At 35.3% G+C, this 5,887-nt stretch overlaps 1 long non-coding RNA gene across 1 annotated transcript; it reads left to right on the top strand.

The window, feature by feature from the left end:
• The first annotated feature begins 340 nt into the window (after positions 1–340).
• Positions 341–5,153, top strand: LOC143051438 (uncharacterized). The gene is made up of 3 exons (XR_012970774.1): positions 341–623; positions 2,084–2,190; positions 3,869–5,153. It is a non-coding gene; the product is annotated as an uncharacterized LOC143051438 (long non-coding RNA).
• The last annotated feature ends 734 nt before the right edge of the window (positions 5,154–5,887 follow it).

The raw sequence follows: 5,887 nt of genomic DNA on the forward strand, positions 1-5,887 counted from the left end.
AATATAGCTTGAATTTTCGATTACAGACAAACGTTTTTAGATTCGTTCCTACACATTGCTTTGATATTGTTAATTTTCTGATATAGGTTCAGGCGGCCATGCTGTTTTTTCAAGAATTTTACGTGGGCAACCAAATGTTCTACAGACAAAAAGTCAACCGTCAGAAAAAACGTCTAAATCTGGGGTACGCTATTTTGTTAAAAAAATCAAGCAGGCAGTGAGAAGAATCAGATCGGAAGCGGTCAAGGAGGTAGAAATAGAAACCTTGCAAGTTCCTGACAAGACAGTCACTCATTCATTCACTTCAGGTCCAGCGATAGTGAAAAAACAAATTGTTCATAATGTAGAAGAATGTAGAATGGTTGAAGCTGATGATAAACCAGATGTTTCCAAATTAGACCATTATACAGTTCGAGACGACATCTTAGAAGAAGTTAGAAAAGGTCAATACATTATCGAGATTGCCCCTTCTGATCTAGTAGATTTTGGGGGACAGCGGTCATATGATATGACTCATCAATTATTCATTCAACATCGAGGTTCATTCATCATTATGTTTAATGGAAGATATGATCTGAAGACACCACTGATGGAATATCCTCAGGGTGATGTCACCTCGGAATGTAAGTACTGTCTTAATTAACCGTGAACACTTGTTATGGTTACAAAAAGTCCATTGCATGTTCTTATCACTTACATGCCTAACAATCGTATAATATACAAAATAAATCGATGTATAAGTAGTAAGCGATGCGGTTTGAACTTTGTTCATTGTCAAAGGTTTAGGGTGACCTATAATTGTTAATGGCTGTGTGATGTGGTCTCTTGTGGAAAGTTGTTTCATTGGCAATCATACCACATCTTCTTTTTTTATATATAAAGCTTTCTATACGGTTTGAGTTTTTCTAATTGTTGAAAGCCGTACGTGATAGTTCACATCCTTATAAAAGATGTCGCATTGTTAATCATGCAAAATTTCCGGGTTAACATCTAAACCGGAATTGGTGATATGTAAAATTGAGAATGGAAATGTAGAATGTGTCAAAGAGACAACAATCCGACCAAATAAAAAAACAACAGCAGAAGGTCACCAACGGGTCTTCAATGTAGCGAGAAATTCCCGCACCCGGAGGCGTCCTTCAGCTGGCCCCTAAACAAATATATACTAGTTCAGTGATAATGAACGCCATACTAATTTCCAAATTGTACACAAGAAACTAAAATTAAAATAAAACAAGACTAACAAAGGCCAGAGGCTCCTGACTTGTGACGGGCGCAAAAATGCGGCGGGGTTAAACATGTTTGTGAGATCTCAACCCTCCCCCTATTCCTCTAACCAATGTAGAAAAGTAAACGCATAACAATACGATTAAAATTCCGTTCAAGAGAAGTCCGAGTCTGATTATAGAAGATGTAACCAAAGAAAATAAACAAAATGACAATAATACATAAATAACAACAGACTACTAGCAGTTAACTGACATGCCAGCTCAAGACTTCAATTAAACTGACTGAAAGATTATGATTTCATCATATGAACATCAGGCACAATCCTTCCCGTTAGGGGTTTAGTATCATATCATCATAACATAAATGAGAAGAACATAACCCGTGTCATGCCAACAACTGCTTTTAGAATAAATGTGATTAGTTCCGACGCAAAGACCTTATCAGTGACTCAATATTAACGCCAAAATATGCAATCTTTAATGACTTGACAACAATATCGTAATTATATCCCTTCTTAATAAGTCTATTCAAAGGTTTTGTAAGTTTCTGAGGTGAATACGTATGAAATTTAATTTACTATGTGAGGTCCTAATGTAAAACGATAGCTTATGCTATATCTAATTGAGGTGAAAATAGTGTACTATGATTATCTCCTAGTATTATAAATACAAGAAATAAAAACCGTTGCATTTCTGTTTCCTTTCATAAACCAACAATAAACTATTTTGTTCACAAATGAGAAGAAACGATCTCAAAATGATTGTATAAATAACACAGAGATCCCGCATTAGCATGCATTCGTCTGCTATTTGTTTTCTATATAAAATATATTGTTTACAAATGTCTTTTACAGCATTGATAATACATTGGATCAACTCAATTCTAACATACTGTCCAGAAGGTGATGATATAATGCCAATGGTTCTCTTTGCAGCAACACACAGTGATTACTTCACTTCAGTATGTCGGTTTATTTTCTGATTATCTCTTATCTTATGTTTCTGTTTACCTTCTTTCAGAAATATGTATTATCTCAGGGCAAAACTGATGATGAAATACACCAAAGGGACATGCAAACTCATATGCCAGAAATTAACAGACAACGTAATGGCTTAAAACGTAAACAACCAATATGCAATCACATGTACACAAAACACACCAAAACACTAAAGACTAAATAACTAGACGATAGCCAATGCGTTATGCAATAGTATGAACAGGTAAAACAGATGTCAAACTGCATTATATATAAATATATATATATACCAAATACTTTTAAATCAATTGTAGATTAGAAATAACAGTAAGGGATAACGTGTATTTGACACCCTAATTGCAAAACAGTTCAATCAATCATCCCAGCAGTTCAAGTGTGCATGTACTATTTCATATGCTATTTTTATGATTACATTCCCAACTATTATTTTCCTCATCATTGTTGAACCACGTGGCAGTTAGATGTTTTTAATTGACATTTTTAATAATGTGTGTGTGCTCGACTTTTTGGGGTTATTTGAGTGATAAATATCTCGTAGGTATACCACTAGTCGTAGCCACAAACGCGACCTTTCTTCGGTCATAACTTAATTAGACATGTCACAATCGTCAATGATGTAATATAAAAAAAAAAGAGGTGGTATTATTGCCAATGCGACAACTATCCACAAAAGACTAAAATGAGACAAACATTAACAACTATAGGTAACCGTACGGCCTTTAAAAATGAGCAAAGCCCATACCGTATAGTCAGCTATAAAAGGCCCCGATAAGACAATGTAAAACAATTCAAACGAGAAAACTAACCGCCTCATTTATGTAATAAAATGAAGGAAAAACAAATATGTAACACATACACAAATGACAACCACTGCATTACAGGCTCCGGATTTGGGACAGGCACATGCATACATAATCTGGCAGGATTTAACATGTAAGTGGGATCCCAACCCTCCCCCTAACCTGGGACAGTGGTATAACAGTACAACATAAGAACGAACTATAAAAATCAGTTGAAAAAGGCTTAACTCATCAGATAGACAACAAATACAAGTGAACGTGGCCGGGTATAAGACAGGTACCAATCATATGATGTATACACAGTTAATTAGTAAATCCTAGATTTGCATTAAGGTTCGTTGGGCTTACTTGTCTGTTGTTTTAGTTTCATAGCTATATCGGAAAATACCAAACACAATGTATTGTATTACGAAGGTTAATATACGTTTAGTTTTTATTATTATCTTTAAAATTTCTATTTTCTATTTTATCAAAATCCTTTTTGTATAATGTCTAATCGCAAACCATTGCATCTGTTAGGATTTTGTGGTCCTCGATGCTCTTCGTACTTTCTATGGCCTTTTTAACCTTTGTTTAATTCGAGCGTCACTGATGTGTATTTTGACGACGAAACGCGTGTCTGGTGCAAATTTTGTTTTAATCCAATCCAGGTATCTATGATTAGTTTATTGACGGCTATTTCTTACCCTATTACATATTTCATTTTTTTTTGTAAATTCAGTTGGGTTTTTATTGGTCGAAGATATATCTTTTTTTCAAGCGTAATATAATTGTAAATACATATTAGTAATATGATATTCATCATGAGTGAGGTTCTCTTTTTCCTTTTGTTGTGTTAAAGGAAGAAGCTCGAACACGGAAAATGTATTTTACAAGAGAAATTTCTAACCTGTTCCGAGAGCACGAACAAAGAAAACACATGTTCTTTGATACAGTATACTTCATCAATGGTACCAATATCAATGATCCAGAGATCAAAGCTCTGACTCAGCAACTGGTCCAATTTGCAATGCAGCAATCGACATGGGGACAAAAAAGACCAATGGCATGGGTTCCATTGGAGTTACAAATAGATAATATGAGATCCCAGAATATCAATATCATAACTAGAAATCAACTTGAGTACATTAATCGCCTAAATGAAGATCTGGCTCTAACGGAAGGGCAATTAGACGATTTCCTCCAGAACCAACATACAATTGGTAAAGTGATGTACTACAAACAACCTGGCCTGGAAGGGTTTATTATCATACATACACCAGCACTGGTCAACATTATGAGGTCATTCATCACGGATGAAATGTTCTGGCCAGACATTCCGGAACTAAGAGAAATTCTTCAGAACCTAGTTCTTACCGGGAATATATACAAGAGTGATTTATGGAAACTTTGGAGACAAGACAGCTTCAATCAGTATTTGCCGACCGATCAACTGAAAGCTTTTGTTACAAAGCTACTTGTACACCTAGACATCCTAATCCAGCCGAAAGGCTATAACTCGGCTTCTGGAGATGAGATATTCCTCGTTCCATGCATGGTAAACAAAAGTCCTCCCCCTGACTTCTTCTTACGTGGAACCAGCGGTTCTAACACAATCGTATTAACATACGATCTAGCAATTACATATATTCCATCTGCACTTGCCTTTAAGTTAATCGGTGCTGCAACAAATAACTGGCTTTTGAAAGAGGAAGCTGAAAAGCAATGTCTTTTTCACAAAGCTGCGATATTTGTGGTGGATGACGACAATGAAATAAGAATGTGTCTAGATGACAATCGCGTAATGGTAAACCTGGTAAATCGAAAATCGTTACAGTTCCTTTCACCTGACATAGCTGCAAGCGTACAAGAATGTCTAACTAAGACACTTGAGTCGTCTGTAGCCTTCTACTATAAAAGTAGTGGAAAACAGATCGATCCCAAGGAAATTTCGAATAAGATCACGATTGAAGTAGGAGTAGTATGTAACAACTCAGTATGTCTTCTTAATCTTAACGACGCGTCACAGGGTTTCGGATGGACATGCACAACAGGCAATAGGAATCATAAGAAGAAATACCCAATGTACTGGTTCTTTGATCGGGTAAGTAATCGCAAACCGACATCATCAGGGAGTATGCCTACCGACGCACCTATGGTTACAATTCAGTTTACAGGTATCTATACTATGTGTCACTATCTATTGAATGAAAATCGAGTAATAAGTCTCTTGTGCTTGACCATTGAGATGTCTGGGTTTTTTATTAACTTATCAAAGATATTCAATGTAAATATCGTGTTTGTATTAACTTCAATAATTGAAGCGAAACATTTTTTAGTTCGAGTGAATATTTTTTTTACATTATTATGTTAAGTGATCATCCAGTCCAAATTTTCGGATGTATTTATAACTACAAATTAGAGGGTTCTACATACTGCCTGCTTTTTATCTTTTCACATACGTCTTTTACAGAAACAAAGAGAATGTCACCAAAGGTGTTCAGGTGAGTAGTGGCATTATGTTCTTTTAAATATATCGAATACAAATAGATAAAGTTCTTTTTCTCAACTTCGTTCAATTGGTTGTTTAAGTTTGGGACAATTAGTCCGGCCGATTGGTGCAAATATAAAGCAGAATTACTCACTTGATTAGGAAAGCAGGAAACTTTGCATAGTAGTTCTTGGTTATATACCATTTAATTTCAGCTATGGACGCACTCTGAAAAATTCAATATGGCTGTCATTTTCAAGATGGCGGAAAAACGGATTTAATATCAAGATTGTCCTAAAGGTATTATATTTAATTTCGGAAGTTAAAGTAATGATTCTTTAAAACTTAACTGCTGGTTGAATGTGGTAAATTAGTAGGTAACTCATCTGA

The sequence above is a fragment of the Mytilus galloprovincialis genome, chromosome 11 (genome assembly GCF_965363235.1).
Source record: "Mytilus galloprovincialis chromosome 11, xbMytGall1.hap1.1, whole genome shotgun sequence".
Classification (NCBI taxonomy): domain Eukaryota; kingdom Metazoa; phylum Mollusca; class Bivalvia; order Mytilida; family Mytilidae; genus Mytilus; species Mytilus galloprovincialis.